The sequence below is a fragment of the Narcine bancroftii genome, chromosome 3 (assembly GCF_036971445.1).
Source record: "Narcine bancroftii isolate sNarBan1 chromosome 3, sNarBan1.hap1, whole genome shotgun sequence".
In the NCBI taxonomy this organism is placed as follows: domain Eukaryota; kingdom Metazoa; phylum Chordata; class Chondrichthyes; order Torpediniformes; family Narcinidae; genus Narcine; species Narcine bancroftii.
Window position 1 is genome coordinate 192,778,995 of NC_091471.1, and position 13,096 is coordinate 192,792,090.

The 13,096-nt window shown below is 43.7% G+C and overlaps 1 long non-coding RNA gene across 1 annotated transcript in view; it reads left to right on the plus strand.

Moving 5' to 3' along the window:
- The first annotated feature begins 11,550 nt into the window (after positions 1–11,550).
- LOC138756339 (uncharacterized) overlaps positions 11,551–13,096 on the plus strand; it is a 212,228-nt gene continuing 210,682 nt past the window's right edge. Inside the window, exon 1 of the long non-coding RNA XR_011353002.1 lies at positions 11,551–11,989. This is a non-coding gene — a long non-coding RNA (uncharacterized lncRNA). The remainder of the gene's footprint in view (positions 11,990–13,096) is intronic.

Sequence of the window (13,096 nt, forward strand, 5' to 3'; positions counted from 1 at the left end):
GACAGCAAATGTCAGGTCATTTTTTAAGAAGGGATGTAGGGAGAAGACAGGTAACTATTGGCCAGTTAGCTTAACATCTGTAGTTGGGAAAATGCTTGAAACTGTCATTGAGGATGAAATAGCAAGACATTTAGAACAAATGGGTTCCATCAGATAAATACAGCATGGATTCAGAGAGGGCTTGCTTGACAAGATTGCTGGAGTTCTTTGAGGATATAATGGGTGCAGTAGATAGAGGGGAACAGGTTGATGTTGTATATTTGGATTTCCAGAAGGCGTTTGATAAAGTGCCACACAGGAGGCTTATCAATAAGATACAGATGAATGGAATTGGGGGAAGTATATTGGCAAGGATTGAGGATTGGTTAACTGACAGAAGGCAGAGACGGGATAAATGGGTGCTTCCCTGATTGGGAGACAGTGGTATGTGGGGTGCGCAAGGGTCGGTGCTGGGCCCGCAGCTGTTCACCCTTTATGTTGATGATTTGGAAGAGGGGACAGGGTGTAATGTCGCCAAGTTGGTGGATGATACTAAATTGAGTGGAAAAGCAAATTTTACAGAGGATATGAAGAGGCTGCAGAAGGATATAGTTAAGTTAGATGAGTGGGCAAAGATCTAGCAGATGGAGTACAACGTTAATAAATGTGAGCCATCTACTTTGGTAGGAAAAATAGAAGAGTAGATTATTATTTAATTGGTGAAAAATTGCAGCATGCTGTTGTGTAGAAGGACTTGGGAGTGCTTGTACATGAATCGCAAAAAAATGCAGCGTGTTATGAAGAAGGCAAATGGAATTTTGGTCTTCATCACTAGAGGAATTGAATTTAAGAGCAGGGAAGTCATGCTGCAACTATACCAGGTACTGGTGAGGCCGCACCTGGTGTACTGTGTGCAGTTCTGGTCTCCATACTTGAGGTAGGATATACTGGCCTTGCAGGCAGCACAGAGGTTGATCACCAGGTTGATCTTGGAGATGAGGGGGTTGACCTACGAGGAGAGACTAAATCACCTGGGATTATACTCTCTCAAATTCAGAAGAATGAGAGGAGATCTTATAAAAACATTTAACATTATGAAAGGGATAGATAAGATAGAGGCAAGAAAATGATTTTCATTGGGAGGTGAGACCAGAACTAGGGGACACAGCCTCAAGATTCAGGGGAGTAGATTTAAGACGTAGATGAGGAAAAACTATTTTACCCAGAGAGTAGTGAAGCTATGGAATTCTCTACCCAGGGAAGCGATTGAGGCTACTTCATTAAACATGTTTAAGGTTCAGTTAGATAGATTTTTACATAAAAAAAGGAATTAAGAGATATGGGGAAAAAGCAGGTAGGTAGAGTTGAGTCAATGATCAGATCAGCCATGATCTTATTGAATGGCAGAGCTGGCACGACGTGCCGGATGGCCGACTCCTGCTCCTATTTCTTATGTTCTTATGTTTAAAGCACTGGTGAGGCATCACTTGGAGTACAGGGTGCAGTTTTGAGGACCTCATTTAAAAAAAGGATGTGCGAGCATTGGAGAGGATACAGTTAAGTTTCACAAGAGTGATTCTTGGCATGAAAGGATGACCATACTCCTCTTGGACTGTACTCCTTGGAGTTCAGAAGAATGAGGGGAGACCTCATAAAAGCATTTTGAATGTTGAAAGGCCTGGATAGGGTTGATGTGGCAAATATTTTCCAATTGTAGGAGAACCTAGGACAAGAAAGCACCACTTTAGAATTGTAGGGCGTCCATTTAAACAGATGCAGAGGAATTTCTTTAGCCAGAGAGTGAGGAACCTTGGGAATTTGTTACGATGGACATCTATGGATGCCTAGTCATAAGGCAAAGATTGATAGGTATCTGAATAGTCAGGGTATCGAAGATTATAGGGAGAAAGCAAGGGAATGGGGCTGAGTGAGAGCATGGATCAGTTCATGATGGGATAGCAGACTCGGTGGGCCAAATGGTCTACCTCTACTTCTATATTTTATGGTCTATGGTTCCTGCGGAGTCCCCTTTTTTAATGTCCTGATTAAATCTCTTGGGATTATCTTTAAGGCTATCTGCCAGAGCCATCATTTCTCTTTTGCCCTCCTTAATTCCATTTTTAGCTTACTCCTCAATTCCCAAAACACCTCCAGGTTTACATGTGATCGATCCTTGCTGCTTATACCTGCTCCATGTTTCTTCTTCCTCTTGACCAGAACCTCAATTTCCCTCAGTTGCATGTCTGACCCCTCACCCGAACATGTCCTGGACTCTTGTCAACACACTTTTAAAAACATCCCCTTTCCCTATCTTCTAATTAACTTGAGCTAGTTCTTGTCTTAATCAATCAAAGATGGCCTTGCCTCAATTTTGAATTTTAACTTGTGGTCCTGGCCTGTCTCTCTCCATAACTATTGTAAACCTATTAGAACAATGGTCATAGGTCCACAAGCACTTCATTAACTTTCCCCTCCCAATTTCCCAATACCAGGTCAAGCATTGCCCTCTATTGCCAAAGGAAACTTCCCTGAGCACAATTGACAAATTGCAAACCATCTAATCCTTTTGCAGTATGACTTTCCCAGTGAATATTTGGAAAATTAAAATACCCTACTCTGACAACCTTAGTTGACCTAAATCTGGAAGCAAATAGGGTCCTGCTGACAGACTTCCAGGAACTGGAGGGGGAGGGGAGAGTTAAAAAGCAGGGCCTCGACGGTTGACTTCCTGTCTCAACTGCCAGCAAAAATAGAAACAGGAGGATAAAGCAGATTAAAGTATGATTTGAGTGTGGTGCAGGAGCGACAAAAAGGATTCAGATATTAGATAATTAGGTTCAGCTTTAAAGCTTTTTCAAGATTGAAGGTTTAGATCAATCAGTGGGATTAATGTCATCCGGAAAAATTTCATTAGCATGTGGGTGGTTAAACTAAGTTGGCAAGGAAATGTATCCAACGTGCATGAGTGGAAGAGAGAAATATGGTGCACAATGTATAAGAGTGTCAAATGGCATGTTGTACAGTTTTAGCAGATAGCAGTAATACGCACTATCAATGAGTCCAAAGACTGAGAGTGACAAACGATAGGCTTTAATACACTTTAGATTGTAGCTGGCCTGATTCCGTGTGCTCGAATGAATGGAGGTCAACCTTTATGGCCAGGTCACAAGTGGAGGAGTTACTAGGAAGTTAGCTATCAGTGGGTGGGTCAGCCACTCATACACAGCAGAATATACATATCGCCACATTCACCCCCTCTTTAAAAACCAAAACCCCGCCAGGTTAAAATCTTAGAGGTTCGGCCAGTCGGATGGTTTCCTCTGCCTCTGTGACCTGTGCAACTCCACCGGAGGTGTACTGGTCAGCTCCGTTGCCGCGTGTGTTTCTTGGGGCTCGGGACGTAGGGCTGTCTCTGTAGGAAGTGGGATTTGGTTGTATGTGGGAGCAGTCGTGGTGGTCGGAGCAGCTGGAAGGGGGCTCGGGGCGTATTGTATGGGTGCCCGGGATGTGTTGCTAACCTGCATCAAGTCCCTGAGGTGGGGGCGATGTGGATGTAGGTGGGATCTGAATTGGCTGGGGTGGGGAGTGGATAGGGGTTTCCAGCACGTGCCAGGTCCCGGACAGGGACTGTGTCCTCATGCCCGTCAGGGTACAGCACGTAGGCATATTGAGGGTTGGCGTGCAGGAGCTGCACCTCTTCGACCAACAGGTCGGTCTTATGGCCCCTTGCATGCTTCCGCAGCAGGACAGGTCCTGGAGATGCAAGCCAGAGTGGCAGTGTGATTCCAGTCACCAACCTCCTGGGAAAGGAAAATGCGTTCATGTGGGGTCATGTTGGTAGCGGTGTATAGGAGGGATTGGATGGCATGGAGTGCTTCCAGCAAGACTTCCTGCCAATGGGGCACTGCCTTTTGAATTAAGTGCCAGGAGGACCACCTTCCAAATGGGGGTGTTTTTTCTCTCTCCACTTGGCCATTCCTCCTGAGGTTGTAGCTAGTAGTCCTACTAGTGGCTATGCCTCGAGCCAACAGGTACTGCCATAACTCATTGCTCATGAAAGAGGACCTCTGATCACTGTGGATATAGTTCGGGTACCCAAAGAAGGTGAATATGCTGCAGAGTGCCCTGATGACAGTGGCTGAAGTCATATCAGGACAGGGGTTGGCAAAGGGGAATCTGGAGAACTTGTCGATAACATTGAGGAAATAGACATTCCTGTTGGTTGAGGGCAGGGGACCCTTGAAATCGATACTGAGTCATTCAAAGAGACATGTCGCTTTGATGTGGTGTGCCTTGTTGGGCCAGAAGAACTGCGGTTTACATTCCCCGTAGACCCGATAGTATCTGGTCAGAGTGAGGTCATCCAGGAGGAGGAAGAAGTTAAAAGTGATGTCGACCAGGAAGATGAAAGAGAAGTCAGGTAAAATGGCAATTCCTGGGTCGCGCACGCAGTTGAGCCTTTTGGGACTGGAAACAACATCGGGATCGATGGCCCACCCCCCCCAGGGGTGCACGTAGCGCTGCTCACTCGGGAAGGTTTTGACTTACACAAGCTCTGGTAATGTCCTTTCTTTCCGCATCCTGAACAGGTGGCTTCCTTTGCTGGGTTGAGTTAACCATAACCATAACCATATAACCATTTACGGAGCGGAAACAGGGCATGTTGGCCTTTCGAGTCCGCACCGGTTCACTGATTGTCGGGGGTGTTTTTCTGGCCACAGAAGTGGCACTTCGGGTATCTAATCGTGGCGGCAGTGGAGTTGTGGCCTGCTTTCATGGAAGCAGTCTGGGATGCCAGATCCCAAAATGGCAGCGCCTGCGGCTCACACGTGGAGGGCCCGTTCTTACCGGCAGCTATCGTCTTGGTGTTGCGCTGGGCAGAATCAAGAGTCCTAGCAAACTAGAAGGCTCTCTTCAGAGGCAGCTTGTCCTCCTCAAGCAGTCGCCGGCGGATGTAGTCAGACTTCACCCCTACACGCAGGCATCCCAGACCGACTCCTCCACACAATGGGCAGCAGGTACAGGGGTCAAAACAGTGCTCCAGCTGTGGTACGGGGTCCAAAGGAACTTGTCCATGGACTCACCAGGCTTCTGTTTCCTCGAGGTCAGAAGGTGTTGCGAGTACACTTTGTTCACCCGGTTTCAGCAGAGGTTGCGGAGTTCAGCCATGGCCTCTGGGTAGGTTGTGCAATTCCTGATTGCCTGGTACACTCAGTAGCCCACTCTCACTAGCAGGACCTTGGGTCTCTTCTAATTCGAGTCCACCAGGCCCGCTGCGACTTCACAAAAGTTTGAGAAGCAGGCGATCCACTGCTCATACCATTGGCAGTTTCAGGCGCCTGTGGATTGATGTCTAGCCTGTTGGGTCTCAGCAGTTTGTCCACCCCGTGTAGAAAATTAAAGTGTATTAAATTGATACACACTATCAATGACTCCAAAGACTGAGAGTGAGAAACACTAGACTTTAATACACTTCAGATTGTAGCTGGCCCGATTCCATTTGTTTTAATGAAGGACAGGGGGAGGAAGGTTGACCTTTATGGCCGGGACACAAGGGGAGGAGTTACTAAGGAGTGAATCTTCAGTGGAAGAGGCCAGCCACTCGTACACAGCAATATATACATATCACCAGAAACAGACTAAGGTTAGAGAAAGACAAAGCAAAACATGAGCAGTTGGAAGGACTCAGCAGGTCAGGGAGCATCTGTGGATGAAAAGGGATGGTCGATGTTTTGGATCTAGGTCTGAAAATTCAACTACCCCTTTGCCTCCACAGATGCTGCCTGGCCCAATGAGTTCTTCCAGCTGCTTGCTTTTTGCTCTAGATTCCAGCACGTGGATTTTCTTGAGTCTTTACAAGAAGGATAGAGCTTGGTTCATAATTTATGTGTGTAGATGCACAGAATATAGTAAATAATAAAAAGCACTCATAGCCATGTGAGCTTACGATCGTTGAAATTTAGCATGAGAAAGGTCAAGACTGAGGCAAGAAGGCCAGAAACTATTTCAAAATTTTCACATGTTCCTTTTTTCTCTCTCTCTCTAATTCTTTCAAACAAATGGTTCATCTCAATAATCCCGACCTCACCCCACAGAGATGTTCCCTTTGTCCTATCCCTCACTTCCTCACTCTGCATCTTAAATCTAACTTGTTTTCTCACTTTTGTAGTTCTGGAATTACCTGAAATATTGAACCTGTTTATTTTTTCACAGAAGCAGCCTGACCTGCTGAGTAAGTCTGACAATATTTGGTTTTATTGCAAGAGCTATTTTTCAGGTTAGAAACCAGGAAGTGTACCATTATGTTACCAGAAGTATCTTAAAGGTCACCACGTTGAGAGAAAGAAATAATAAATGAATGAAGTTCAAAGTACACATGTGATGAACGTCTTACCTGCGGCAGCTTCCCAGGTACATAAACTACACAGTGCATAATAGCACATGAGAATAAAAAAATAATATAAAAGGTAGAGGGTAAAAAAGATATTCACAGTTGGCCATAATGCAAAAAAATCCTGAGCCAGTGGTGGTCTTGTAGAAGTCTTATAGAAGATTTCTTGTATAACAGGCTTCTTGTTTAACCTCATGGGAGTAGAAGTTTCATACCTGCCTGTGGAGGGATGTAGTCTGCAGTAAGGATAATGGAGAATTCCCTTGTAAGGTAACAGGCATGGGATAATATTGCCACAGCTGAGCACCACAAAGAGTTAACTCGACAAAAGGAGCAAATCTTCAATCGATATAGGAAGCAGCCGTGGAATGAATAATGAGAGTTTCTTGATGTATACATTAGTAGATCCAACAGGAGCTCTCCAATGGCCACCGTGACAGAGGTGCACCAAAGAAGAGGTACAAGGACTGTCTAAAAAAATCTCTTGGTGCCTGCCACATTGACCACCGCCAGTGGGCTGATATTGCCTCAAACCGTACATCTTGGCGCCTCACAGTTCGGCGGGCAGCAACCTCCTTTGAAGAAGACCCCAGAGCCCACCTCACTGACAAAAGAGAAAGGAGGAAAAGCCCAACACCCAACCCCAACCCACCAATTTTCCCCTGCAACCGCTGCAACTGTGCCTGCCTGTCACAAACGAGCCTGCAGCTGACGTGGACATTTACCCCCTCCATAAATCTTCGTCTGTGAAGCCAAGCCAAAGAGAAAACATTAGTAGATAGTACAGATACACCAAAATTCTTACTTGTTGCAGTCACACAGATATAAAAGATATACCAACTACAATAGTATATGTTAAATATCCCAAGACAAAAAAATAATAAATATAAGAGGAGCAATAGGTAGATAATTTCACCGTTGCAGTTAGTGCAAGACAAAAAAGTGACATTGCAATTGTGCAAGCAAATCTTCTGGTGATCCCAGAGTATTTTATGGTACAGGCAGTAAGGGAAGGAGAAACATTGTAGAGTAGGGGTATTGGGGTGAATTTTCTTACCTCAAAACTGATGTTACTTTCGAAGGAAAAATAAGTGGTGGAGGAAGGAATTTCTGAAATGTGTTTGGGGAAGCTTCCTTGATCAACATGCTCTGAAGCTAGAGACGAAGGAAGCTTTACTGGATCTGATGTTGAACAATGAAGTGGGACAAGTGGAGTGGGTTTCAATAGAACACTTGAAATCACAAGATTTAGATTAATGATGAAGAAGAACAAGATGCAAACTAATGAAGAACATCTTGAATGAAGGCTGAATAAACTCTGGCAGGTAAAATCCAAATGGACCAATAAAAACCCAACAAAGAGGAGGTATTTTAAATACAAATGAGATACATTCCCAGAGGAGGAAAGATAATAGAACAAAAGCCAAGGTTCTCTGGGTGACAGTGGAGATATTAAAGTAAGGTGAAACATAAAAATATGTTATATAATGTCTGTTAAGTGAATAAAGCTCTGTGGAAAGAAAAATAAGGTAGATTAAGGGCAAATATGAGAAAAGTAATCCAAAGACTGCATATAAGCATAATAATGATAAGTGTGTAGTAAGAGGAGGGATGGAGGCAGTTAGGGATCATGAGGGCAATCTGTGATCCTTTACAAAGCCTAGCCAGCAATGTTTCATTAGTGCTTCGAATAGGCCTTTAAACAAACCAGAAATGTTGCCAATATACTGATGGAAGTGGTACGGTAGAGATAATGGACGTTGTGAAAATTGATAAGAAGTAATTATTAAAAAGCCTTGTATGTAAAATAAGGAAGACACTCAATCTGGATTTGAGATGCTTTCAAGGTTGTTGTGGGAAAAGGGGATAGAGATTTCAGAAGTGTTTTCCATAATCTTCCAAAGCAGGGGAGATTGGAAAATAGAGATGTAAAGATATTCAAGACCAATACAAACTGTATTAACTGAAAACTATAACTTCAGATATCAGAGAAGCATTTAAAAACAATAATTGGGTATGAAGTTAATTGGAATTTAGAAAACAGTGAGTTAAAACAGGAAAGCAGGAGCACACTTGTTAAAGGATAAAACCTTTTGAAAAGGTAATAGAGGCAATCAGTGTCAGGAATGAAGCAGATCTCTGAAAGGACTTCATCTGTGACAATTGTAGCTTCTTCATTTGAACCACACCGCCTGCACGCAGCATTTTCTAGCTACTCCCATTGAGAAAAAGATGCAGAAATATCAGAGCCTGAACCACCAGACTTAGAAACAGCTTCTTCCCACAGGCAGCGGAATGATTGCTAAAATAACTCTTTGTGACACTACTATTTATTTTTTTACTTTTTAAAAAAATTTAAATATACAGCATGGTAACAGGCAATTTTGGCCCACAAGTCCGTGCTGCCCAATTTAGACCCAATTAACCTAAACCCCCGGTATGTTTTGAATGGTGGGAGGAAGTCCCTGGAGAAAACCCACGCAGACATGGGGTGAATATACACACAGCAAGGGATTTGAACCTGTGACAGATTATGTGGTGTTTGTATTGTATATAGGTATGTTTTAAAGGAGATAAATTGAGGTAGGTTTTTAGTATAGGTCACCTATAAACACTTCAAAACAGATCTCATTTAAAATAATGGAGCTCTGCTCAGGCCAGATAGCCTGGCTCCAAGAGCCTTTGCAAGAGCTTTGGGCAGTGCCTATAGAGACTTCACTAATGGATTGTTGTTTTGAAAAGCAACAGATGAAAAAACTTGGAGAATTAGGTTCGGAGCCGCAGTCTGTCTGAGTGCATGTTGCTGTTCTAAGAGGTTCATGTGGTTTTGTAAGCAGAGAGTCAAAGAGGTTTTTTTCTGAGAGAGAGAGAATTCAATGCTAGAGTCAGGACAGGACAAGCTGAAAAGCTTATGGAAAAAACCCATTTTGAAGAAGGGTTGTGACTGCTTAGTTCAGCCTGGTCAAAGCCCTTGTGGTCCATACAAGAGGACAGGACTGGGTGCCTAATGTTTCATTTAAAATAAGAGAAAGAAAAAGGAACTCTGTGGTGTCATGCAAGAAAGAAGTTATCATCTGAAAAACCCTGATGGGGCAAGCTTCTTCGGCGAGACCTTGACGTGGCTGATTACAAGGAATCAGTTGTGGGTGCCCACTCAAAACCAACAAGAACCTTCCTTGACGTGGCTGATTACAAGGAATCAGTTGTGGGTGTCCACTCAAAACCAACAAGAACCTTCCTGAGCAGTAACCATTTACCTTTCAAGCACCAAAGCCTGGTGAACTTCATAAATGTTAAATTCTGTGCACAGTATAAGAATTGCCTGCAACCAGTGAACTTGGAGGAGTGAGAAGTGAGATTCGACAGTGAATTAAATAATTTTTCTAAACTTGCTCACACATTACATACACATGCATTTAGAATTAGAAGGGGGTTGTTAGGTAAAGTAGGTTAATAGAAATAAGTTAATGTTTGATCCTTTTTTCATGTTTAAAGATAATTAAAAGCAACTTTTGTTTAAGAAACCATTTGTCTTGGTGAATATTTATTGGTGCAAGGTTTTGGGGTCCTCTGGGCTCATAATAAACCTCAGTCCCTATCGCTGGGACTGTAAAGGCATTGAGCTAACTGCTACGCAAACTGTTTTGCCCATTAATCTTATTAATTTTATATTATTAATAATGTTTATTTTAATGTATGTACTGTGAATATTTTTTGGTGAGGTCAACAAAGGTGATGTAGAGTCCTTTGTTTTTTTCTCTGCACTTTTCTTGGAGCTGTCTGAGGGCAAAGACCATGTCAGTAGTTCCTCTGTTTGCGCGAAAGCCGCACTGTGATTCTGGGAGAATATTCTCGGCGACACTAGGTATTATTCTATTTAGTAGAATCCTAGCGAAGATTTTGCCTGCAATGGAGAGCAACGTGATTCCCCTGTAGTTTGAGCAGTCTGATTTCTCGCCTTTGTTTTTGTACAGGGTGATGATGGTGGCATCACGTAGATCCTGAGGTAGTTTACCTTGGTCCCAAAGCCTTCGACACCGTGAGCAGGAAAGGGCTTTGGCAAATACTAGAGCGCATCGGATGTCCCCCAAAGTTCCTCAACATGATTATCCAACTGCACGAAAACCAACAAGGTCGGGTCAGATACAGCAATGAGCTCTCTGAACCCTTCTCCATTAACAATGGCGTGAAGCAAGGCTGTGTTCTCGCACCAACCCTCTTTTCAATCTTCTTCAGCATGATGCTGAACCAAGCCATGAAAGACCCCAACAATGAAGACGCTGTTTACATCCGGTACCGCACGGATGGCAGTCTCTTCAATCTGAGGCGCCTGCAAGCTCACACCAAGACACAAGAGAAGCTTGTCCGTGAACTACTCTTTGCAGACGATGCCACTTTAGTTGCCCATTCAGAGCCAGCTCTTCAGCGCTTGACGTCCTGCTTTGCGGAAACTGCCAAAATGTTTGGCCTGGAAGTCAGCCTGAAGAAAACTGAAGTCCTCAATCAGCCAGCTCCCCACCATGACTACCAGCCCCCCCACATCTCCATCGGGCACACAAAACTCAAAACGGTCAACCAGTTTACCTATCTCGGCTGCACCATTTCATCCGATGCAAGGATCGACAATGAGATAGACAACAGACTCGCCAAGGCAAATAGCGCCTTTGGAAGACTACACAAAAGAGTCTGGAAAAACAACCAACTGAAAAACCTCACAAAGATAAGCGTATACAGAGCTGTTGTCATACCCACACTCCTGTTCGGCTCCTAATCATGGGTCCTCTACCGGCACCACCTACGGCTCCTAGAACGCTTTCACCAGCGTTGTCTCCGCTCCATCCTCAACATCCATTGGAGCGCTTTCATCCCTAACGTCGAAGTACTCGAGATGGCAGGGGTCGACAGCATCGAGTCCACGCTGCTGAAGATCCAGCTGCGCTGGATGGGTCACGTCTCCAGAATGGAGGACCATCGCCTTCCCAAGATCGTGTTATATGGCGAGCTCTCCACTGGCCACCGTGACAGAGGTGCACCAAAGAAAAGGTACAAGGACTGCCTAAAGAAATCTCTTGGTGCCTGCCACATTGACCACCGCCAGTGGGCTGATAACGCCTCAAACCGTGCATCTTGGCGCCTCACAGTTTGGCGGGCAGCAACCTCCTTTGAAGAAGACCGCAGAGCCCACCTCACTGACAAAAGGCAAAGGAGGAAAAACCCAACACCCAACCCCAACCAACCAATTTTCCCCTGCAACCGCTGCAATCGTGTCTGCCTGTCCCGCATCGGACTTGTCAGCCACAAACGAGCCTGCAGCTGACGTGGACTTTTTACCCCCTCCATAAATCTTCGTCCGCGATGCCAAGCCAAAGAAGACTGTGAATATGTATTGTTTGTCTACATGTGAATAATGTCTATATGTCTGTTTGCACTGCTCTTCACTGTGGACCAGAGAATGCTGCTTCATCAGGTTGTACTAGTACAATTGGGCGACAAATAAACTTGAAACTTTGACATAAAAAGAAGAAACCCACAGATGCTGAAAATAAATTCAGAAGATGCTGAAAAAATTCTGCAGGACAGACAGCATCTGTGCAGAGTGAATCAGAGTCAAAATTTCAGGTCAGTGATACTTCATCAGATCTATTATCTGTTCCGAGTATTTCCATCCTTTTCTGCTTTTGTTTGTGGTCATAGGATATGATATTGCAAATATGTACCTCTTTAAAAATTGTAGCCTCTGTGTTGTCTGCAACAAATGTTTCACTGCAATGCAAGGCAGAATTGGTTGCCATATGAAATATGATTTCCTTGTTGTTAGGTTTTCTTTCTTTGGTTTAACTAGTTTAAGGAAGTATCCTTGTTGTTAATTTGAATCACTATTTATTTTTATACCTTGTGGCATTGTCTTGATCTTTAACCAATACTATTTTGGTTGACGTCCTCAAAAATAAAATTCTGCCTCCTCTTTTTTTAATTAAATGCTGAGATGTGTCAGGTTTTGTTCAATTTGAGAATGGGCCATTGTTATCATTGTGTAGAGCTCGTCGAAAGAACCAAAGACTTGTTGATCCAAACCAAGGCTTTTATTAGCAAAAGACCAGAGCTCTTCACAGGTGGCCGTCCAGTCCGGAATGAACCGACCTGGCTAGGGACACAACCCTTTAAGGCCCAGACAATAGGCGTGGCTTAGCTCTCAGCCAATCGCTGTAAGCACAGTCTAGATACAGTAACTATATACACTATGTACATTGGTGATAGATCTGTACTATCACACATTGATATGTAGTAATGAGGTGGGAAAAGGAATGTTGGGTAAAATCTCCAAATTTGTAGTTGACATTAACATGGAGGAGTAGTAGGTATGGACAATTTGGGCCAAAGGGCCTGCTTTTGTGATGTGAAACTCTATGACTCTATGATTGCAAGGCAAGGCTGGTAAATAAGACAGATGAAATTTAACAGAGAGAAGTCTGAAGTGGTACCCATTGGCCGAAAGTACGAAGAGACACAATATGGCTAAACACCATTTTCTAATGAGTAAACAGTACAGAGGAAAATGGGTATCAATGTAATATTATTCTTCGGATGGCAGGGCCACTTTAGTTTATCTTCTTAAGAGTAGTATTAGCATATGTACTTGCAGTAGTCTTGAAGAAAATTTAAAGAATTCCTATTAGATGAAATTGTCTCTTTTCTTTGCATGCTTAGATATAACAGCTTGTATTA